Source organism: Dama dama, chromosome 21 (assembly GCF_033118175.1).
Source record: "Dama dama isolate Ldn47 chromosome 21, ASM3311817v1, whole genome shotgun sequence".
Lineage (NCBI taxonomy): Eukaryota > Metazoa > Chordata > Mammalia > Artiodactyla > Cervidae > Dama > Dama dama.
This window is the reverse complement of record NC_083701.1, coordinates 12,955,650-12,980,994: the sequence shown is the minus strand read 5'-3', so window position 1 is coordinate 12,980,994 and position 25,345 is coordinate 12,955,650. Positions and strand designations below refer to the sequence as shown.

Below are 25,345 nucleotides of genomic sequence, written 5' to 3'. Positions count from 1 at the left end.
CCCCAGCCATCTGAAAATAACTATTGAGGATAGGAACAAATTATACCTTTTGATCCTTGTAGAAAATGGCCAAAAAACCCACCTGAATTTTGGAAATCCCATCATTGGGGGATGAAATATGGTCTCAACAAGAACTGTAATACAGTCCTTCTTTGACTGGGATGTCCTCTGCTCCCCCTTACACTGGAATCCCAGGGTATCATTCACGCTCTGAGGAACTAGTCTTTTTGACCACTTTGTGCTAATTGCCATTTGCTGACCATCTTCCATGTGGTTGCAAAGAGTCGGACAGGACTGAGCAACTGAACTGAACTGAACTGACCATCTTCCATTCTCTCATTTACTCATTCACTTATTCAAAGTCAACAGTTACTTTTTCTATGTTAGGTAACAGACTAGGGGGTAGAAAGGAGACATGATGGCTGTCCTAGTGAAACAAACAGTCTAATGAGAAATGCTACAAACTTAGTGGACAATAACAATCCAGTGTGATAAAGGCTATAATGAAAGAAGCATGGGGGGCTGGGAAGCATAGATGCATAGTACCTGACCCTAACCTGACCTGTCTCTGTGGATTGGGGAAGGGATGCAGAAAGTTGATGTTGAAGCTGAGTCTTGTCAGTAATAGAGGGAGGTTGCAGGTGGTACAGTCAGAGGAACCAACATGAGGCTAAGGGAAAAGTCCATCTTCCAGCTCTTCCCAAGCATCAACAATTGGCTGTTCTCAGTTGTCTAACCCCTTTTATTTTACTTCCTATTTTCTTAAGAAATTGACCAGATACAGGAGCCATGGGGCAGTGTGAATGACAGACACCAGCTAACCTTGGAATCCTTACTCTGTGGCCTTTGAATCAAATACAAGTGTTTTCAGGCAGAGATGACTATATGCTGTACTAAACCCAGGCAGGACCCTCTGTGACACGTAATTCTGTATCCCTTCCTGCTTCAAACCGAGACAGGTCTCTGTCTCTCTCTTTCTTGGCTTTTACAATGTACACAAATTACACTTGGGACTGCAAATCAGAGAGACTAAATGAGATGTCTAGTATTATATAGCAAGTTGAGAGCAGGGACAGGAATTGGAGACAGACTCCAACTCCATAAGCATCATCCCTGCATAAAAATGAATTTTCAACCCTCCAAAAACTTTGTCCTGCTTTTCTCTCTACCTAGAGTGTCCTTCTCTACATCCTACCAGGCTCATCACCAAGGCCACCTCCTCTAAAGACTTCCCACAATTCCTTCCCTTCCACTCCCTGTCCCACCTCTCCAATCTTACAAAGGATTCACCCCTTACTCCTCTGTGCTCTCTAGCTCTTGTTGAGACATCTCTTTACAATTTATCTCTCAGTGTTATACATGTGTTATATTGAAACTATGAAAGATTTGTAAAGACTGGAACTATCTCTTAGTCATCTTGATATCCTTGGCACATATTAGGTCCTCAATGAACCTTGCTGAATGACTCAACAAACAAATCCAAGATACTCCTTTTCTTACTGGAGTCAAGGTGCCTTTTAGTTTAAAGCACCGCCCCCCCCCCCCCCCCCTTTTTTAAGCCCCAGAGAAGGTCAGATCCCTTCCAAGCCAGCCTTTATCTTGACACAGCTCATAGAGCTGTGGAGTCATGTGGACCCAGATGTTGGGCAATGTGCAAACAGAACACTCTTGTGATGGATGGGTGGGAGATTGCCATCAAGTCACCATCAAGTCCATTGACTTGATAAACCGGTATTTTTACAGAAGCAAATACAAACTGTGGTTACTCAAGCAGATAAAATGGGAATCTTTTCCCTATCTTAAATAGAATTTCCTGGGTGAATTCTTTTGGGGTGAGGTTGATGTGGGGACCCTACTTGGAGGCCCTCAGAACAGACCAGAGCCTTCTCCTGACCCTACCACTTGTTCATGCCTGAGATGAGATACCTTGCCCATTTCTTAGAATCTATGCACATAGATCAAAAATGAAAAGATGCCAAGTTGTATCCAATGAAAATCTCCCTCCCATTTCTGTCCTGCACCCTGAATTCCCCACCAGAGAGCCAATTCCCTGGCTCTTGTGTCTGTCTGCAGTATTGCAAGCATTTACAGAGTCACATTTTTTCACGCAAAAGTAGCAAGAAATACATGATATACCAATGGCTTCCCAGGTGTCTCAGAGGTAAAGAATCTGCCTGTCAATTCGGGAGGCTCAGGAGATGCGGGTTCAATCCCTGGAAGATCCCCTGGAGAAGGAAATGGCAACCCACTTCAGCATTCTTGCCTGGGAAATCCTATGGACAGAGGAGCCTGGTGGGATACAGTCCATGGGGTTGCAAAGAGTCAGACATAACTGAGCAAATGAGCACACACACACACAGCATGACATGTATGTGATTTGCACCTTCCTTTTGGTACTCAGTACTAGATTTTGAAGTTCAACCCCACACTAGCAGACATAGTCCTCTCTTTTTCTAAAGAGAGGGATAGAACTCATTTACATGTATGACTTGGAGTTTATTCAAGAAGTAATCTGCTGATGAACATTTAAATTCTTTGCAACATGCAATGAATAACTGTGCCTAAGTCACTTCCCCAAAATTCATCCCAAATTTATTTAGGAAATATGATGGTGGTAGTACTGTAAGCTGGCTCAGAAGTACAAAGTCCTGAAATTTCTGGAATGTTCCTGGCCAGCTCGGCTTCTCCCCTGGAAAAACTCTCACTCTCCTTTGAAGACCTGGTTCAAAGGTCACTTCCTGTCTTAAGCCTTTCTAGGTTGGCATCAGACAAGCAAAGTTGCTCCTGCATCTTTTGGCTTTCTAGGCAGTAGTTCCCAGACTAGATATGTAACGATGGCCCCAAGTACTTGTAAAGACCAGACTGTGGGCTCTGCCCGGCTCCAGAGTTTCTCATTCACAAGGTCTGGGGTGGGATCTGAGGCCGTTCACTTCTAACAAATTCCCAGATCATGTGCTTGCTGCGGGTCAGGACTTAGAGAACCACAGAGTCAATGATTTTCCTCTTTCTGGAACCACTTGCTTAGTGAATCTCCTTACTGATAAGCCACCTTCCCACCCCGTACCCCAGACTAGGTTAGCTGCTCTTGATATACTCACTTATTTTTCTTCTTTAGGCTGAAAATTCCACAGGGGCAGAGACTGGCTACATGTTTACTCCATACTAGATCTGCATCGCTTGACAAAACCCCCAGAGATACAGTAAGTGGACAATACAAGTGTGTTCAATAAATGAATGCTTTGAAATTATGATTGTGCCTCTTCCAGAGTACTAAATTTCTTAAGGCCAAGACTTCTAGGTCTTAAAGATTTTGTCTCCATCTCCATTTTCACCGGTTTGTCTCTTAGCTGATCTATTGCTTTATAAAAAGTCTTCCCACTTTTACCCTCCTGCTTCTTTAATCCCTTCTCCCTAGGGTGGACACACTGATATTCTAATAATATTGATTGGAAAGCTTGGTAACGAAGCTTATTTTCAGTAGTAGGGGGCTGGTTAAATAAATTACTGTATATCTATGTCACTGCATAAAGAATTTCCCAATTCTTTACTGTAGTTGCATGTCTTCTCCTACCAACATCATTCAATTAATTAAATGCTTTGACAATGGAGGGTAGGGTAGTTTGGTATGACTAAATTATGTGTTTCAAATGTCTATTTCACAGATCACCTTTCCATCAGACTTTTATAGAATTACTAGTTTTCTATTGACACAAATTATGTCTGGATCTTCAGTGAAGTAATTGAGGATATCAAGGTGCTCATTAGTAGAGAGTTTCTTGTGGAAATTAATGAAGGGACTTCAGAGTCAGGTCAAGGAGGATCTTGATGACCATGTCTATGAGCTTGAATTTTGTTCTACAGACAATAGGAGATGTGGAAATGTGCAAAAGGGGAGTACAATGCTTGATTTCCGTTTTAGAGATATACCTCTGGCTTTGATATGGAGCTTGGGTTTAAAGGAAGAAGGGAGAACAGTCAGGAAGTTCTCCCAATAGTCAGGTAAGCAATGATGAGGATCTCAGCTCAAGGGTCATGGTAGCAGGGTTGGAGAGGTGGGGAGGATAGAGAGGCAAAATTGACAGGACTTGGCCTTTGCATATGGGGTTTATGTGTGTGTGTGTGTGTGTGTGTGCATGTGTGTACATGTATATGTGTGTGTAGGAGAGAAAGCATATGGGTACACATGTGTGTGCATGAATGAAGCATGTGTATGCAACACACATGTGTGCACATGTTTGTAAGAGAGAAAGCATGTGTGTGGCTTGTGTGTGTGTGTTTGGGTCGTGTATGTGTGTGTATGTTATGGAGGTGACCCTTGTGAGAATCAGTTAGGATTAACAATAACTCCAAGTTCCTGGCCTGAGTAACTGGATAGTTAGCGATGTGGTACATCTAGTCTTGGGCTTCCCTGGGGGCTAAGAGCTAAATAGTTCACCTACCAATGCAGAAGATGCAGGTTTGATTCCTGGATTGGGAAGATCCCCTGGAGAAGTAAATGGCAACCCACTCCAGTACTCTTGCCTGGGAAATCCCTTGGATACAGGAGCCAGGTGGGCTATAGTCCATGGGGTTGCAAAAGGGTCAGACATGACTTAGCAACTAAACAATAACAATGACAACATCTGGTCTTAGACTATGGAGGAAACAGCTTTTGGACAGATGAGTTCAGTTTGGACCATGGGAAGTTTGAAATACTTCAAAATCCTGCAAAGACTTGGATATTCCAGTCTGAGGTCCAGAAAAGAAGCCAGCACAGGATCGATACACAGGTTATTGGTATACTCAGATGTATCATCCCAGAAGAATGTGGACTGAAGTCTGAAAGGTTTGGAGAGGCCAAGTGTTTGGAGGTCACCAGTGTTTGGGAGTCAGGCGGAGAGCATGGATTCTAGGAGGAGATGAATGAAAAAGAAAGGTGAAGCACCAGAGTGAAGGCAAGAGGAGAATTCAAAAGTCAGTGAATGGTTGAACTAGAAGACTGCTGGTAATTGCTGGAGAGAAACTGCAGGGGTGTAGAGCAGAAATTCAAAAAGTGCAGAGAGGAAGGTGGAGCTAGGGTGGGAAGGGGGTTGATTCTATCAGTAATTCAGATGCAGGACAGAGAGCAATGAGACTGCAAGTAGCTGTTTGCTTTCCATATTTTTTTTTTTTTTTTTTTTGCTTTCCATATTAACTGAACATTGCTCAGATTTTGTTTGCTATGAAAAATGAAAGAATTTTCTAAGTCCTCTTATAACACCACTTTATCACTTTACCACTGAAAAATCTTGAAAACATTAAAAAAACAACAAACCCAAAGCTTAAAAATAGGAGAAAAACAAAACAAAACACCCTACTCCGATGTGGTTCTTTGATTTTTTTTTAATGACATTTCCTTCCAAATTGTGTGACAGTCCTTGCAGGGAGGCAGAATGAGTGATGATTGTGGCTAACTTGAGCTGTTGCATGGCGGAAACCAACACAGCATTGCAAACACTGTATTGCAGCATCTGCTAAAACCAGTTGGCAGTCAGACTCATCTTGCTACGTATTGGTGCTGAAAGTACTACATGGATTGCCTTCCCAACCTCACTGCAGCTGGGTGACCTCAGGCAAGTCATTTCACCTCTGCGGTTTCTTAGCAGTACGAGGTTCTTGAAAGGAACACATCGAACAAGGCTTTTTATACCTTGACAGCTGGCAAGGACTCCACTTTGTTCAGCTCCAGCTAAGCACAGTTTAAGAAGGGATAAAAACTTGGGACAGCCTCCCCTAACCACCTCTTTGTACTTAATGCAGCAAGATGCTCTTCTATGCTAGACACCTAACACACCAGTGGATCGCAAGTTGTCTGGTCAGGTGGCCAAAGTATTGGAACTTTGGCTTTAGCATTCATCCTTCCAATGAATAGTCAGGGTTGATTTCCTTTAGGATTGACTGGTTTGATCTCCTTGCTGTCCAAGGGACTCTCAAGAGTCTTCTCCAACACCACAGTTTCAAAGTATCAGTTCTTCAGTGCTCAGCCTTCTTTATTGTCCATTAGCTTTCTGAAAATTTGCTAACATCTTATTTCACAACTGATTGCTCCAAGGCCAAAATAAAAGGGCGTTTAGATTTTTGATGATGGCCATTCTGACTGGTGTGATGTAATGCATATATATGGAATCTAGAAAAATGATATTGACGAACCTATTTTCAGGAAAGGAATGGAGATGCAGACGGAGAAAAAGGACTTGTGGAGCCAGGGGGGGAGGGAGAGAGTGGGGTGAATGGAGAAAGTAGCACCAACACATATGCACTGACATGTGTAAAGTGGATGGCTGGTGAGAAGTGCTGTGTAAGATAGGGAGCCAGTCTGGCGCTTCTGTGTTAACCTAGAGGGCTGGGCTAGAGGGAAGGGAGGGTGGCTCAAGAGGGAGGGGATACACTTATATGATTGTGGCTAACTTGAGCTGTTGCATGGCGGAAACCAACACAGCATTGTAAAAATTTGAAAACAAAAAATTAAAAAAAATAAAAAAACTACATGCAGAATATCTGTAGTTTAAAGCAAGAACATTTTAAAATGGCAGATTTCACAACTGGATTTTGTTATTAGCTCTTAGTTCCTAACCACTGTAAAGCAGTGGTTCTTAATCTTTAACATCATCAGAAACACCAGGAGGGCTTGTTAAAATCTGGAATGCTGGGCCTCAACACCAGAGTTTCTGATTCAGTGGTCCTGGGGTGGAGCTCAAAATTTGCATTTCCCACCAGTTCCTTGGTAAGTGGCACTGATGATGCTGGTCCCAGGACCACACTTCGGAAAAACACTGGTGCGGAGGACGGACCCCTGGCCCTCAGACCACAGGTGACTCGGTATTTCTGAGTCTCAATTTCCTCATTTGTGCAATGGGGAAATACAGACCCAACAAACCCAGTGCTCAGATTTAAAAAAGAAAGAAAGAAAATAGAAGGGAAAAAGGAAACCAAAATGTTTTTTCTGGATTTGTTTCATTGTTGCTACTGTTTGTTCATTTATGGCATTTTCTTACAAGCTGTGTTCAGCAGCGGGGGGAGGGGGGGGGTGGGGGGTGGGGGGGGTGGGGAGGGGTAGATGACCATTTTAAGCACAATTTCAAGCATCTTCTAAGTGATCTGGTAGTCACAATTCCTTAAATCTCTGTGCTGGAAGGAGCTCGATGGTTTTCTTCCTCCATCCTCAATCTATAGCCTTGTGACCTTGGGGAAGTCCTTCACTCTCTTGGAAATCTTTTCCATTTGCATCTCATTGGGCAGAAATGGATCACGCTGCTACCCGTAGAACCATCTTCACTTAAGGTATCTGCCATTTTTTTCTTAAGACTTCAAGAACGTGAAGGGCTGCGATGGCCTTTTATCAATTTGGGAGTATGGGGACAGTCAGTTCAGTCTCTCAGTCGTGTCTGACTCTTTGCGGCCCCATGGACTGCAGTACGCCAGGCCTCTCTGTCCATCAGCAACTCTTGGAGTTTATTCAAACTCATGTCCATCGAGTTGGTGATGCCATCCAACCACCTCATCCTCTGTCATCCCCTTCTCCTCCCACCCTCGATCTTTCAGATACATGGTAATATAAAGGTCAGAATCAGGTAGAACTAGGTTCAAATCTCTGCTATGCCACTTATTTGCTTGTGAACTTGGACAAGTGACTTGAACTTCTGGAGACCCAACATCTCATCCCGAAATTGGAAATAAGAGTATAATCAATCTTCCAGGAGGTCTGTGGGAGTTAAAGGAAATCAGTGACATAGATGCTTGACAGGCTTTTGAATACACAGTAAAGAATCAATAAATGACAGATATTGTGTACATGGAAATTCCCAGAACAATGAGGTAGTTACACAATAATTCTGGACCCACGCCCCTCACCCCCCACTCCCCAAACTGAATCCTAGCCAAACAGACAGAGTACTAAAGGAATAACCCAAACCACCAAGAAAAAGGACAAAAACAGAACAGCCCCTCTTTTCCTAAGTAGGACCTTCTAAAGCTTCCCTGTGGGCAGCAAGGGGTGGGTACCAGGCTGCTCTAGGAAGATGAGCAGAAGCAGCTGGTGCCTCACGGGGAAGCACCGGCTGAAGGTCTCTGGTCCACCTGCAGCAGCAGTTTCTGCAGCGTGTCCTTCACCAGATTCTAGAAGCAGAAGAAATTCAGAGAAGCCGAGGAGGGGGATGGGGGGAGCAATGAGAGTGCTTAACAGACTTTGCAATTATCTCCCCGAGACTGTTTAGAATGTAATGTTCCTCTCCGCCCCCTTTCCTTTTCACGCTGTAATTTTCTTCACAGAAAGAACACAATAGAGAACATATTCCAGACTTTCCAGAGCTTGCTACTAACCCCAGCAGCCAGACACAGGAACAGATAAGGGAGAGGGGGAAAAAAAATACAGGCATTTTCCCCCCGCTGCGAAGATTTCACAGAGATGGGAAGCTAAGAAATCCAGTTAGGTTTGGACACTGCATTACACACCCACCTCATGGTTTCAGTATGATCTGTTCTTGACGCTCAGTACTCAGCAAGTTTCAATAGCTCTTTTCCTTGCCAGGAGGCTCAGGGCTGTCCCCTGGAATTTGCCCTCTACTTCCAGCCCCTGGAGATGACCGGGAGGCAGCCTGTGTTTGCTCTACCTGGATTCCTACATAAGTGTTTAATTGCCCACAATTTCTCTCCAGGAAGTGAGGAGAGACGCAGTGCTTGGGGTCAGGGCATCAGCTGTCTTTGGAAGAGCTTCAAGACTGAGGTGTCAGAGGGCATGAGGATGCAGGATTCTTTCTCAGGTTTCTGCCTCCCCCCACTTCCTATCCAGCCTCCCATCTTTTCTCCCTTGCCTCTTCCCTGCCACTTTCTGTCTAGCCTTTCCCCAACCTTTCAGCCATAAGCTCAACTGAGCAGCCAGGCTGCGTTTTGACACATATCACCAAGTTGCCCTCTAGAAAGTTTGCATATTTCCTCCAGCAGAACATAAAGGAATGTGGAAAGAGAACATCTGATTTCTTATCTCTTTTCTTTTTACTCTTGTGGACCTGTCTGATGGAGTCATTTTCCCAGGATAGCTCTTAATGCTATTGTGTGCTCAGTCGTGTCTGACTCTTTGTGACCCCATGGACTGCAGCCCTCCAGACTCCTCTGTCCAGGGGGTTTTTCAGGCAAGAATACTGGAGCGGGTTGCCATTTCCTCCTCCTGGGGATCTTCCCTACCCAGGGATCGTCTCCTGCTTTGGAAGTTTAAAGCTGCCCTGCTAAACCTTTGCTCTTCAGAAGATTCCATCATCTCTGAGAGCAAAACACAATGATCACAACTGAGGGCTTCCTGGACCAGACAGGCCCCTGCTGCCCCACTAGCTGGTTAGTGATGCATGTGCATGTCCAGTCACGATGCACTTTGCCCAGATGACTTCAGAACAGCACATCCAAACCTGCCGGCTCAAGAGAAATAACAAATGTTTGTTGCTTACGCCATTGCCATGAACTGACTATATACCATGTGTCAAAAACTGCTAAATGCAGAGAACACAATGAATACATAAGATCCCCGCTTTTGAATGGGTCACATGCATTCACAATGTGACTAAGATGGAAAAGTACTAAAATGTCAGTTTTACAAATGGGTAAAACAGCCATGAAACAGTGGTACAGTTTGCTTAAGTGGACAGTGTGATACTGTGGCTGCACTCAAAGAAGAATCCCAGAACTTGGCCATCCTTAATTTAAGCATTTTTTCATAAGAAAATTGATAATCAGAGGAAAAATGGAAATAACACTTCCTTTTCAATCCCCACTTCTTATATCACTTAAAAAATATTTGCAATTATTTTACAATGTGGACAGTATTAAAAAATTTCCCTAGCTTAGCTTATGGTTTATTTGGAGAGATGGAGCAAAAAGTCCAGAATTTCAATAACAACCAAGAGTTTAAGGGTAATGTTCACCAAATTCCCTTGTGGCTCAGCTGGTAAAGAATCCACCTGCAATGAGGGAGACCTGGGTTCGATCCCTGGGTTGGGACGATCCCCTGGAGAAGGTAAAGGCTACCCACTCCAGCATTCTGTCCTGGAGAATTCCATGGACAGTCCATGGGGTCACAAAAAGTCAGATACGACTGAGTGACTTTCACTTACTTATTCCTTTTATGTGTTTCTTTTGAGTTTTTGGCTTGTTGGTTTTGTTTTAACTTTATTTGAGGGCAAAACCAGAGCATTTCATATCTATAATGGAGAGGAGGAAAGATGCTGACCAAACACTTGTCATGTTCCAGCACCAGCCTAGGCCCGCCCTATTCCTAATGACTGACCACAGGAGGCAGGTTTTGCTATTGATATGGAAGCTCAGAGAGGTTTAGTAACCTGCTAAAGATCACACAGTGAGTATGTAGAATACAGTTAATAGAGTTTTTCCATTTAAAACCTACTCTTCCCCCTACCTCCCAATGCCAACATTCTTCCTTTTAAATCACCTAGATCAGTCCCTTTCCCAATGACTCAGGAATCGTCTTCGTGATGATTTTGAAAAGCCCTCAATGAGGGGAGTGAGGAGGGGAGCTACAGTCTTCCAGAAGAAGACTCATGCAGTTGCAGCTGGAGAACAGTTAGAGTCACAGAGTTTATGGAGTCCCGATGGGATAGATTAGCACGCGGGATAGGTAATGACAGGGTTCACCAACATTCCTAGATTGAAGAGTTTATGCATGCCTCCCTACTTTCACCGGCTGTACTTGCCTCTGACTTAATTATATGCTCAGGGCACAGATGCCTCTAGAATTGCAGGCCATATCTCGCTTCCCAGGAAGGGTTATTGGTTAGATGACACTCAGCTCTTGGAATGCAGGGGGAAAATTGTTGTTGGCTGGTCTCTAAGTAGTGGATCTATATTTGAATCATTATAAGCCAAGATTCATTCACCTGAATCCTATCCTGCTTGAATTCCTAGACGTTTGTAGCTTTGTAGAGCGGACACCCTGTCTACACTCAGCTCTCGAGTTGGGAGCTGGCAATATGGATTATGAATTCCTTTTCTATCTCTGACTTTGACTTGTGTAGGGAAGACCCTGAGAAATGTTGTGCATTCCTTTCTTATCTCTGACTTTGACTTGTGTAGGGAGAACCCCAAGAAATTTTGGGGGGCAGAGCTGATGTTAGAAGGCAAGAGGAGGACTTGGAGTCAGAGCTATGTGTTTGAAGCCTTGTCCTTATATTGGTCCCTTTGCAATCTAATTATAGGATCTACTGCTCTGGTCCTAGGAGCTGGGGCAACCATAGGCTGTCTTCTCATCCCATAGTGATGAGAAGTAGGGCATGCAATCTTACTATCTGGTTGCATCATTTTAGAAAATTAGTTGACCTTTCTCACCCTCAATTTCCTTATTTGTAAATGGGAGCTAACAAGAATGTCTTTCTCCAGAAGTTATGAGAATCTAATGAACTAGTGGCTATGAAAGCACTTTGTAAATTGTGAAGGGACCACTCTCCAAATTTCTGCATGGGTGGGGCGTGTTTTGGTTACCACCGACCAAGTGCTTTTACTTAAGTACTAAGTGCCTACTAACCACATGGCTGAGGGTCAATGTGCTTGATGAAAGAATAAAAAAGTTATGTTATTTAGCAAATCCTCTTCAGCTAGACAGGCTGCCCTGGTTACCCAGTGGTAAAGAATGTGCCTGTCATGCAGAAGACTCGGGTTCAATCCCTGGGGGAAGATCCCCTAGAGTAGGAAATGGCAACCCACTCCAGTATTCTTGCCTGGGAAATCTCATGGACTGAGGAGCCTGGTGGGCTCCAGTCTATGGGGTCCCAAAGAGTCAGACACGACTTAGCGACTAAATAACAACTTCAGCTAGATGCTCAAAATTCTACTTTTTCTTTCTATAACCTGATTTACAGTGTATCTCTGGAGAGGATCTGGCTTCCTTGACCATGAGAAATTCTCATTGAGAGGAGCGCTGTGTCAGTTAACTATTGTTTTGACAAACCACCACAACATTCACACTAAAAAAAAAAAAATCCCAACCATTTATTATTAATGAGTCTATGGGTCAGCTAGATATTTCTGCAAATCTAGGCTGGGCTTGGCTAGGCTTATCTGTTCTCATGCATCAGATGCCAGCTGCTACGTCAGCTGGGGAGGGGCTGGTATAAGATGCCATCTGATGGGAAATCTCCAACTCTTCAACAGGCTGACCTGGGCTTCTGTTCATGGAGGTAGCATGTTTCCAAAAGACAGTAGAATTACTCAAGGCCTCTTGAAGTCTAGGCTCAGAACCCATCCACTTCTTCCACATTTTATTTTCCAGAGCAAGGGTATAAGGCTAGCCTAAATTTTGGGCTTAGAAGTATAGACTTCGCATTTCAAAATGCTGTAGACACAGGGAGATAAATATTAGAATGTGTTTGCAATCAGTATTTCACATAACCTTTGGGCTAAGCTAGGGAAGTTATGCTGTAAACCAAGAAAAAGAAAAATGTGGATTCTCTCCTCACTTATCTCTTTGCCGTCAATGCTGCCCAAAGAAGGACTACTTTCACGATCTCTGCTGCCTAGACGATAAAGGTAGCTCCAGCCACACCTGCCTGCCTGCAAACCAATTTGGCAAATATTTTTCTAGTGCCTTCTGTCTCCCTGGGGCTGTAAAACTCAGAAGAAGCAGACATTCTAAGAATACAGTCCTTCTCTCCTTTACCCCATCCTAGAAGGAGGTACAGACTTATCTAACCTATAAGAAAGATTGATAAATGCCTCTACATAATCTCATTGTAAATTACTCTCCATCTTGTCATCAAGGTTGTTTCATTTTTTTTTCAAAGTTATCTTAATAAGGTTTCTTGTGTTGCCTACAAACTAATGTTCCTATTTCTTCTTCTGGAATTCAAAGCTTTCACGAATTGTCCCCAATCTCTCTTTCTAGGCACTTGCCCCATTATTTGTGGGAAAGAAAGCAACACCTCCATTATATCAGAATCTTCAGCATTTCATAGTTTCCTGACTATTTGTTTGCAGGTAACCTTGTCTCTGCCTGTATATGCCCATTCTCATCTCTCCCTGTTACAGTCCCAACCATGCTATTGAGATCCTGCTCAATTATCAACCTCCTCCACAGAGCCTTTCTTTCCTAATCTATTTAAAATCAATTTCTTATTTTTCTTTGTTCCCCTAATCATTCTTTTTTTTTTCCCCACTATAATATCCTATTCTTGGGTTTTATACTACCCTGGATTGCAGTTCCCTGAGGCTGGGCCTTAGTGCTCTCACCTGAGTGTCCTCCAGTTTACCTGGAATGTCTTCCTCTTGCGAGGTGCTGAGTCAATGCTATTGACCTGATTGAATCTCTTCCCACTTAGCTCCACCAGCTCTGCAGCCTCGCTTCACATCTCAGAGCTGGCGAGAGACGCGATCACTTTCCAGGACTCCGTTTAGCCAGTAGCATAAGCGGCACTTCAGTTGGGCCTCCTCCTAGGCCACTGAGTTGGCATGAGCTACAGGTCTAAAAAAAGCCCTGCCCTGTAACAGGGGGTCAGCTACTAATTGTAATTCCTCCTCTGGCTACTTTTCTGAGGCTCACATTGCTTGCTGACTTTATTTTTAGGTGTCTGGCAGTTTAAAAGAGGGCTACAACTGTCTTTGGTTTATTATTATACTATGAATGGTCCTTGGAAACCCAGAGCCCTGATGATGATAAGATGATTTGCTCTGATGAGGACTCTTTTTTAAGTTTAAAACCTCTTGTTTTAGATGAATGGCTTTCAGACATCAGTGTGAATCAGAACCACTGCGGTATTTGGAAGGCTGTGAATTCCTGGGTGTTATCTCCAATTTTTGCCTGAATTCTTAAGTCTGGGCTAGTCCTAGGATCATGTAATTTTCTCAGGCTCCCTAAGGAATTCTGCTGCCAGCCAGTCTTACTTTGAGAAAAACTATTGTAATACTATAAGCATCAGACAATGACAACGCTTCAGTACTGCAGCTGGGCAACTAAAGCGAAGCCAAAATTATCATCACGTCCCTGAGACCAAGGAGGTCTCCAGATATGTCTCCTCTCACCACGCTGCTCCTCTGCTCAAGGACTTGTGATGGCTCCATCTTCCCCTTCCTGGGTCTAGCCCAAACTCCTTCCCATGCTGTTTCAGTCTCAGTTCGGCTGATCCCTGGGGTCTTACTTTCTGGGGGGAAGTGCTATTTCATTTCCCTCACTTTGTATTCTGCTTATTTTGGATTCCGTTTCTTCTTAGGAGTCACCAGATTTTTACTGAATGCCTTCAGTATATCAAACACTGTCCCACATATGGGGCTTCCCTGGTGGCTCAGAGGGTAAAGAATCTGCCTGCAATGCGGGAAAGTAGGATTCAGATCAGTCTTCAGGGATAAAAGCAACATCGTGCCTGTTGCTGCTGTAAGTGAGTTTCTTTGTCTTGCCCAAGGTCACACAGCTGGTAAGGGGACTTCAAACCCAGAGTGACTGAGCCAAGGGCCACGGTCCTCTTACATGATGCTATGTTACTTATATGAAAGTGAAAGCGAAGTCGCTCAGTCATGTCCGACTCTTTGCGACCCCGTGGACTGTAGCCTACCAGGCTCCTCTGTCCATGGGATTCTCCAGGCAAGAGTACTGGTGTGGGTTGCCATTTCCTTCTCCAGGGGATCTTCCTGACCCAGGGATCAAACCCAGGTCTCGAGTTGCCGGCCGACGCTTTAACCTATAGGAAGCTTATATGAAGCCGATTTCAATTGTCTTCTTCCTTCACAGACTTGCAGAATGAACTTACGGTTACCAGAAGAGAAGGGTAGGGGGAAGGGATAGGTAGAGAGGTTGGGATCAACATGAACACGCTGCTCCGTTTACAATAGATAATCCATGGTGTCCTACGTATAAGCGCAGAGAAGTCTGCTCAGTGTTAAGTGGCAGCCTAGATGGGAGGCAAGTTTGAGGAAGAAAGGATACATGTGTATGTGGATGGCCGAGTCACTTCACTGTGCTCCTGAAACTATCACAACGCTGTTGACTGGCTGTACTCCAATATAAAATAAAAAGTTAAAAAAACTAGTTGCATTCTTCTTTCGAAATTACAAACTGTAAACCCACAGGCTCCTCTGTCCATGGGATTTCCCAGGTAAGAATACTGGAGTGGGTAGCCATTTCCTTCTTCCAGGGATCTTCCTGATCCAGGGATTGAACCCAAATTTCCTGCTTTGCAGGTGGATTCTTTACCACGGAGCCACCTGGGAAGCCCCATGAAACCCCAATTCTCTCATCTGTAAATTGGGTGTGCATACCTAGCTCAAAGGTCGCTATGAGGAGAAAGGGCTAGAGATACCATGCACCGTGTCTGGCACAATCCAGATAATGAAGGGGTCCTACTGACTGGATACCATTTGCCTAGAAACAAACAATGAGTCTCTTCAGGCTGGGGACATGACAATTGTGTGGCTTTTGTGGACTAATGGGATGTACTGATCAGGATAAATTTTCTGGCATCATTGCATGATTTGCCCTTTTCCTTGCAGGTCAGAGGTATTATTCAAGGATAACCAATATTAGGAATCATTCTTCTGACTGGAAGTTTTTAATCTCCTCTTCAAAGAGTAATCTCAGGGCAGCCATAGCCATGGAGATAGAATGTGGGTGGATTAGCCCACATTAGCCATGCTCTGGATTAGAACTTATTTTCTGTGTTGGAGAGGAGAAAGGCTGTGGTCAGGAAAGATGAATGGACACAACTGTTTGGTCATGGTCTGCAGCGCCTTCTCCCCATGCCTTGATCAATCCACCCCCTTGTATTGAAGACCCTCTGCTTCCATTTTTGAATGACTTGCAGCCTTTTTGTGTCGCCTTGGAGGGACTTCTCATCACTTGGGTGACCCCGAACTGTGATGCAGCTTGCAGCAGGCCCACAACGAAGAGGAGATCTATTTGTTTCTTTGTTCTTTCTAGGTAGCTGGAAGCAAAGGGTGTTTGGAGTGTTTCCTAAGAGCTCCCTCGCCTGCACTTGCCCAGTTTTTCTTGCTCTGTCAAGGGTGGACAAAGCTGTTACTTACCGTCTCCCATGAGGAAAGAATGAAGTATGATGAGAATGAAGGGGAGGGCTTTGAAGTCAAGTCAGTGCGGATTCAGATCCTGGCTCAGTGGCAAAGCTCTGTCTGCCTCAGTTTTCCCAAACTGTAAAATGAGGGTGATGGCGAGTGCCTCATAAGGGTGTGAGAAGGATTAAACATAGTTACAGCAAACATCAGATGTGTAGCGAGACCACGGTACACAGCGTGCATGCATGCTAAGTCCCTTCGGTCATGTTAGACTGTAGCCTGGAGGCTCCCCTGTCCATGGGGATTCTTCAGGCAAGAATACTGGAGAGGATGGCTGTGCCCTCCTCCAGGACATCTTCCTGACCCAGAGATTGAACCCACATCTCTTACGTCTCCAGCAATGGCAGGCAGGTTCTTTATCACTAGCACCACCTGGGAAGCAGGAAAGAACAAAAACCAGATTCAGAATCTCAGCATTCACAGTAGTGGCTGGTTCCTCATTTCAGTTCAGTCGACATTTATTTTGTGTGAGCCTTATGTGTCTTAGGGTACTAGGTTGGCCTCTGAGGGTATAAATATGATGGATATCTGGTTCTCATGGCGAGCTCATGGTGAATCGATGACTAGTGTTTATATAGCACCAGGGTGCCAGGAAGAAATCAGAGCCCAGGTGATTTAAAGGACTCACATGGGGTCAATAGCTGGTTGTATATATAAAATCAGCTATGACATGGTATTATATCCCCAGCTTTGTCCACAGACCAGCAGCTCTTGTTCTAAGAAAAGAGCAGGGACAATTACATCATTGTGAACATAAGCTACCCAGAGATCAGACCAGAGGAGATTATTGAATATAACTAACCAAATAAAAGCTAACCAGAGGATAAATCTGATCACACTGGAGGATGGAGTCATCGTTTGCCAAGATTGAGCTCCTCATCTGCTGGCCTGGGGAGGCCTTGGCTGACTGTTCCCTTCCAGGCCCATCAAACAGGTCACTCTGATGATCTAAGAGATGAGCCTGTGTTGATGTCAGCCTCCCCCGGGCACATGGGCCCATTATCACATGCACTTGACTTTCACTCCCTAATGCTGCAGCGTCACAGCTCAGGAGTGACTTAGCAAGGGTGTGACTTTGTTTCTACTTCAGAGAGGGATCTGGTTTTCTCAGGACAAATGTTCCCTTGTCCACCCAGGTGTACGAAGTCACACGTTTCAGCCATTTCTGGCCTGATTTAAGAGAATTAGGATGAGGATTGATCTTGGCATCTGTGGATTTCCTTTTTTCCCCTCTAAATCTCATTATGAAAATGGTCACATGTACAAAAATGTTTAAAGCATTCATATACCAATCACCATGATTCTACCACAATGTTCTGATGTTACTTACTTGAGTTTTTACAAATTTTTCCAAGGTGAGGAAGGCTTCCATCCTATTCTGGGGATTTGCAAACAGGTTTAATGATTTTAAAGTAAAAGTTTTCTAGGCTGTACCTTTCCATTTTGTAGGAAGAACATGTTAATAGGAGATATTGGTAGGAAAATACATTTGAAATAAGACTATGATTAATGCTTAATATTTCAAATGAGGTTGTCAAAATAACTTCAAAGTCAACATACTTTAAATTTAACATGTTACTGAGTGCTCTGTCTGTGCCAGGCACTGGGCCTGTCGACTGCATTATCAGCAGACTTGCCAACCTGAACTGTGCCCATAAATGATGCTGTGCAATCATGTGTCCTTCCTGGGTGCAACTTGAAGAGTTGACCTGTTTACTTCCTCTGTTCTCTCAGCTCAAGGCCTGAGTCATTTCATTAAATGAGTCTTCTGCCTTGGCCCTCTCCCAGCCAACAGCTGCAAGGTACCAGATTGGCATGAAGCAGGTGAGTAAAGTTAGCTTAAATTTAGCATCACAGAAATCTGTTCCTATGGGCTCCTAGGAACCACTCAGTGTCCTCAGGACAGGGTAGTCACCTACACAGCCACTAGTCCCAGGAGGGAGCCTTTCTTTCAGAGATTAACAAGGGCAGCATGGTTTTTCTTTAGTCATCATACTCCCTTGTTTAGAAAATAACAATAATCAATGGGCAGAACCAGAGAACTATGGTAACACAAGGAAATGAAACATGCACTTTCCATACATTTTCATAGAGTCCCAAGCCCATTCTGTTAGGAAAGAGCTCTTATTATTCCCATTTTGCTATGTGGTAGGTGACCTGTGTTGGTTTGTCTAGGAATTTCCCATGTTTCACACTGGAAGTTCCACACTTTCAAAATCTTCGTGTCTTGGACCAGCCAGGACATCTGGTCACCTGAGGTGGATCTGAGATTCTGCATCTACTGCAAAAAGTATCCTTATGAACTTTGCCTTCTCTTGCCTCTCCATATTGTCTTTTGATCATTCAACCACACTGTAATTTGGGGATGTTATACCCATTTTACTGATGGGAAATGGAAGCTTAGAGAGAATAGTGACTTGCCCAGGTCTAGTGACTAAGCAGTGACAGAAGCAGGTTTGGACTCCAGCTTTCTTGGGCTCTGGGCACCTTTATACAAGTCCAGTTGAAAGGTAAAGAGTGGCAGGTGTGAAGAAGAGGCAGTGTCTTCTCTGGGGACTCTGTCACCTGCTCTCGAGTCTCCAATAATTCGTCTACCTCTGTTCAACAGGGTCAAATTTGTTCCTTTTTATGGCTGAGTAATATGCCACTGTTACGTTGTTATATATATATATATATATATGCTACTGCTACTGCTCAGTCACTTCAGTCATGTCAGACTCTGTGCGACCCCATCCCTGGGATTCTCCAGGCAAGAACACTGGAGTGGGTTCCCATTTCCTTCTCCAATGCATAAAAGTGAAAAGTGGAAGTGAAGTTGCTCAGTCATGTCCGACTCTTTATGACCCCATGGACTGCAGCCCACCAGGCTCCTCCGTCCATGGGATTTTCCAGGCAAGAGTACTGGAGTGGGGTGCCATATATGTATACATACCACAACTTCTTTATCCATTCATCTATCAATGGACATCTAGGTGGCTCCCATGCCCTGACTATTGTAAATTATATGGAGTGAAGTAAGTCAGAAACGGAAAAGCAAATATTGCATATTAACACATATATATGGAATCTAGAAAAGTGGTACTGATGAACCTATCTTCAGGACAGGAATGGAGACACAGATGTAGAGAATGGACTTGTGGGCCCTGCCGTGGAAGGAGAAGGTGGGACCAATCCGGAGAGTGGCATGGAAATACACACACCACCACGTGTAAAGCAGGCAGCTGGTGGGAAGCTGCTGTGGAGCCCAGGCAGCTCAGCTCTGTGCTCTGTGATGACCTAGAGGGTGGGCTGGGGGCGGGGGTGGGAGGGAGGCTCAAGGGGGAGGGGATATATGTATACTTATGACTGAGTCATGAAATTGTATGGCAGAAAACAACACAAACCAACACAACGTTGTAAAGCAATTATCCTCCAATTGAAAAACAGGAAAGTGTCTCCAGCGAAATTTCATTTTCAGACATTTAACTCTTTATTCCAAACGACTTCATGGATTTCTGACCCTGGCATGTTGCAAAACAGCAGGGAAGGGATATGGTGGAGGATGCCAGTAAGGATAGCTGGAACCCAGGGGATGCTGTGTAGAACAAACAGTGGTCCAGCCATCATCATGAGGAGCCCAGCACACAGCCTAGACTTTGGTGTCAAGGCCTCGTGAGGGAGGGCCCGCTCAGAGAGGGCGGGAGACCCCGAGCGAGGAGGGGCCAGAGGGCAGGGCTGGACCTCTCTTCACCCAGCACTGTCTGAGGGAAGAGCCTTCCTTCGTGCGAGTCTGACTTGACCTGGCAGCCTGGACCAGCTGGCAGGAGAGAGTCCTCCACGGGGAGAGTCCTCTGTCCTAAGAACGCCCTTCATAAACGTGTCTATCTTGTTCTTTTTTCTCCCAGTGCATTTAAACACATCATATTTGAAACAGGTTGCTGATGCCCTGCATTTTATCCATCCTCTCATCCAACATTTACTGTAAGCCCACTGTGTACTGGGGACCTGTGTGAAGTACTGGGGAGGGAGGGATCAATAAAACATGGCTTTTCTCTTAAAAAGTGATGATTCATTGAGAAGACAGTGATGGAAGCAACTCATCGTGCTGTGTGAAAGAGCAGAGGGCTTGGACTCTTCACATACCTGTTTCCATCCTGGATCTGTTACCCTGATGAAGCTACTTAAAACTTTCTCTGAGCCTCCGCCTTATCATCTGTAAAATGGGGGTATTAATTACACAATTGCTGTGAGGATAACATGTAAAGATACATGTTTAGTGTTAAGTCTGGTGTCTGTTACATAGTGATTACTCAATTCATGAGATTTTATTTTTCTAGTTTTACCACTCACCAGCTCTGCAAGCTAGTTTATTTTTCTGTGCATCAGTTTCCATTCTGTAAAGTGGGTATCATAACAGTAGCTGTCTTTTAAGTATGTTGTGATAATTAAATCAGATAATACATGCAAAGCACTTAGAACAATGCCTGGTATACGATATAAATTGAATATACAATAGTGATTATTACTAATGATAATAGTAACACATGCTACAACAGATGTGGACAGAAAGTAAGATATTTAGGAGAAAATTCTAGGAAAATGGGTCAGAATGCATTCCAAGGAAAGGGGCAGCTTATGTAAGATATGAGAGGTGTGAAGAAGCACATTCTAAAGAACTCAGTCAAATTGGGAGATCAGAGTCAGAGGGCAGTGGGCAGAGGGTGGATGGGCTCTAGAATGAGCCAGAATCCAGGTTCTGCCAGTTATTAGCTAGTGACTTAACCTGTCCAAGCTTTGGTCTCCTTATCAGTCACAGATTGCTAATGGTTTCTGCTTTTTGATGTAAGTTTCAGGATGAAGAGACATAACTTCTGTAATTGCTTAGCCAGAGCCTGGCACTAGGGAGGCCCTTAATAAGAAGCAACTAATTATTACTCTTTTCACTAGAGAAGGTGACAAAGGGTGTAAGGGGAACAACAGACGGAGACCATGCTGTGGAGATAAATCATGATCAGATTGAAAAGAGCAGGTTATAACAATCTAAAAAATGGGGACTTTTTTCCCCCCTGGAAGTCTTGGGGGAGCACAATCTTCATGACTCATGTTGGTGCTGTCTCTTTTTTTTTTTTTTTAACATTTTTTTTTAATTTTTTTATTTATTTTTATTATTATTATTTTTTTTTTTCCAGTGGGTTTTGTCATACATTGATATGAATCAGCCATGGATTTACATGTATTCCCAATCCCGATCCCCCCTCCCACCTCCCTCCCCACCCGATTCCTCTGGGTCTTCCCAGTGCGCCAGGCCGGAGCACTTGTCTCATGCATCCCACCTGGGCTGGTGATCTGTTTCACCATAGATAGTATACATGCTGTTCTTTTGAAATATCCCACCCTCACATTCTCCCACAAAGTTCAAAAGTCTGTTCTGTATTTCTGTGTCTCTTTTTCTGTTTTGCATATAGGGTTATCGTTACCATCTTTCTAAATTCCATATATATGTGTTAGTATGCTGTAATGTTCTTTATCTTTCTGGCTTACTTCACTCTGTATAATGGGCTCCAGCTTCATCCATCTCATTAGGACTGGTTCAAATGAATTCTTTTTCATGGCTGAGTAATATTCCATGGTGTATATGTACCACAGCTTCCTTATCCATTCATCTGCTGATGGGCATCTAGGTTGCTTCCATGTCCTGGCTATTATAAACAGTGCTGCGATGAACATTTAAAATTACTGTTTTAAATGGAAATATAGCTGTCTTCCAATATTATACTGAGTGCTAAGTCACTTCAGTCATGTCCGACTCTGTGACCCTATGGACTGTAGTCCACCAAGCTCCTCTGTCCATGGGATTCTCCAGGCAAGACAACTGGAGTGGGTTGCCATGCCCTCTTCAGGAGATCTTCCCAACCCAGAGATTGAACCCGAGTCTGTTACAACGCCTGCATTGGCAGGCAGGTTATTTACCACCAGCCCTACCTGGAAAGACCCCCGCAGTATTAGATTCATTTCAGGTATACAATATAGTGACTCCACACTTTTACAGGCGACACGCCATACTGATTTACTCTAGCATTATTGGCTGTATTCCCTGTGCTGTACTTCACAGCCCTGTAACTTGTTTGTTTGACAACCGCCAGCTTGTACCTCCTGGACTCTCTAAATGCTCCTCTTCGCCCCTGAGCCCAGCTTCTGAGCTCACATTCCCTCGGTTCCATCAGAGTCTAAATTTACCCTCATTGTAATTATTCACACTGTGTCCCATCAGCTTGTGAGCAGCAGAGCTGACGGCGGCCAAAACTGGGAGCAGGGAGGGAGAGAGGGAGGGGGGACAGAAAAGAAGAGAAAAAAAGAAAGAAAACTTCACGGAGTAGGGCTGCCCAGTGTCAACTGCAAGTTGCGGGCATGGACCAGTTCCCCCCTGAAATAACTCCTAAGGACAGAGCTGGCTCATGTGTCTTCGAACATTAAAATTAGAGTGAACCAAGATTAAATGCTCCCGAGAAACTGACCAGCCTAACATTTTTCTCCTCCCTCTCTCTTTTTATAACTATGACCACAGTAGTAATTCAATTGGAAACATATCCCGTCCCTGATTGCTCCAACGCTGGCACTAGATCATTCCCAGGGCTTGATATTTTTATTAAATGCACACTGCTGTTATTTTCTGCTGGGACTAAAAATACCTCTGACTGAGCAGCAAAGACTCAGTGGAGGCCTCCTCCCTGTTCTCTCAGAGGCCAGGACCAAGGGAGGAAGAGCAGATTGATGGGCCTGTCAATTAATTTAGGCAGCAGCTCGTTCCAAGGAAAACTGCCCCAGATACTAACAGAACTGTAAACATAAAGATGGGGCTTCAGGCTGACAGGATGAATAACGGGAACCTACATCCCTAACCTCATTTAGACCAGTCTTTTCTCACTTCCGGCTACCCCACCATGTCACCGTTTCGGGACACTTGTAGTTTCAGCGCGTGCTGCTGCCGTGGCTGGAAAGCTATGCTCCCCTTCCTCTTGTGCGTTTGTGATCGTCTCTTAGTCCCAGCTCATCACCATCACATTTTCTGAGCCCTGGTCCAATTGAGGTGCTCCTGCCTGATTCTCCTGCTCGTTTTGCTTACTCCTCCCAAAACTCACCTTCTGCATTATCATTGATGGGTTTATGTCTGTCTGCCTGTTAGACCTTTACCTTCTTGAGAAAGGGGTTGTGTCTTCTCTTAAAAAAAAAAAAAATTATTTATTTGCCTGCACTGGTTCTTAGTTATGGCATGTGGAATCTTTAATTGCAACATATGGGATCTAGTTCCTTGATGGAACTTGATCTGTTCTGGGAATGAACCTGGGACCCTGCATTGGGAGCATGGAGTCTCAGCCACTGGACCACCAGGGAAATATCTTCCTGGCACAGAGCTGGGCCCCACAGGGCTGGGGTAGGGTGAGACAAGGGAGGCATCATGGACACAAAATAAAGGGAGTGTAGCTTTCAGGTGCTGACACTGAACTTAAACGATTCTGAGAGTGAGTGTCCCTTTAAAGTTTGCACCCAAGGCTCCTCGCTTGTCTCATCCTAGTCCCTGCCCTGGGGCCAAAGTGGTCAGAAATGATTCTCGGGTGCAGCTTTTTCCTCTGGGAAGCTCTGTCCTGTCTATTGGCTTTTATGACAGCGCACCCTTCTGGTTTTTCTCCTCCCAGATCCTTCTCTGTTCCTCCTTGACTTCTTCCTCCATCTGCTCCTGAGACGTTGCTAAAGAGATGCCGCTCCTCCAAGCTCTCCCAATATTGTCGGTGTACGACCCATCTGCTCCCTCACTCACTCATTCATTTACTCTGGCACTAGCTGCAGAGGCCTGACCTGGCTCCAGGGACTGTTTGTAGGTGTTTCTAATACGGCAGAGAGGAAGCAGAGAATGACTTTGCCTTCATGGAACTTACATTTTAATGGAGCGTGCAGAGATCAGAACAAAGCATGTATCATAAAATGTTAGTTGTTTTGTTGTTCTATAATCTTTGAGAGCAAGGGCCTTGCTTTATTCAGCTCAGCTTCTCACAGTGTCTAATAACCCATTATGGGTTACCAGATCATGGATCTATCAACGAGCACTTGAATGAATGAATGATTGAATGGAGACCTAGTTTATTTTATTAAATCTTTTTCTTAACTTTAAAAAAATTTATTTGGAGACTCAGTTAGTTATTTATTTTTTTATTTTCTTAAACAATTTTTTTTTATTTGAAGGATGATTGATTTACAATGTTGTGTTAATTTCTGCTGTACAAGAAAGTGAATCAACTATAGACAGACAGATACACACACACACACACACACACACACACATATACACACACATATATCCCCTCCCTCTTGGATCTCCCTCCCAAGTCCAACCCATCTAGGTCATCGTGGGGCCCTGAGCTGAGTGCCCTGTGCTATAGAGCAGCTCCCACTGGCTGTCTATTTTACACATGGTGATGGATATATGTCAATGCTACTCTCTCAATTCATCCCACACTCTTCTTGCCCTGCTGCGTACACAAGCCTGTTCTCTACATGGAAACCCAATTTAAAAGCAAATCTACCCTGAAAAAATGCAAATAGCTTCCCTAAATTCCTTGGGCAAATTTTAATGAATTAATTAGTTATTAATTACTAGCTATTTCATTAGTTTATTCATTCATTCAACAAATGTTTATTGAGTGCCTCCGCTGTGCCTGGATATGTTTGAAGCACCTTGAAAACACCTGTCATGGCACCCTGCACAGTTTTTCAATTATTTGTTTATTTGCCTGTCTCCAGCATTCCTCAAGGAATGCTCAAAGAGCTCAAGGAATTCTCAAAGGAATTCCTCAAAGAGCTTGCCTAATTCATCTCTGGATCCTTTGACTTAACACAGTACCTGGTACCTCGTTGGTGCTGAACAAAAGTTCCTTGAATGAGAAGTAAAAGTTTAATAATTTACAGAGGAAAGAAATAACTGCAGCATAACAAGGAGGGTGGGTGGCTTCTACTTCTCTGAAAATTCCTGGGTTTATGTTTTATTTATCTTAAAGTGGGCTTCCCATGTGGCGCTAGTGGTAAAGAACCCACCAACCAAGGCAGGAGACATCAGAGATGTGGGTTCGATCCCTAGGTTGGGAAGATTTCCTGAAAGAGATCATGGCAACCCACTTCAGTATTCTTGCCTGGAGAATCCCATGGACAGAGGAACATGGTGGGCTATAGTCCATAGTGTTGCAAAGAGTTGGACATGACTGAAGCAACTTAGCACACGTGCATAATAAAATGCAGAAAATACCTA

The 25,345-nt window shown here is 44.1% G+C and overlaps 1 pseudogene; it reads right to left on the bottom strand.

Moving 5' to 3' along the window:
- Positions 1–23,195, bottom strand: part of LOC133042182 (histone H2B type 2-K1-like) — a 44,743-nt pseudogene extending 21,548 nt beyond the window's left edge.
- Between the last annotated feature and the right edge of the window lie 2,150 nt (positions 23,196–25,345).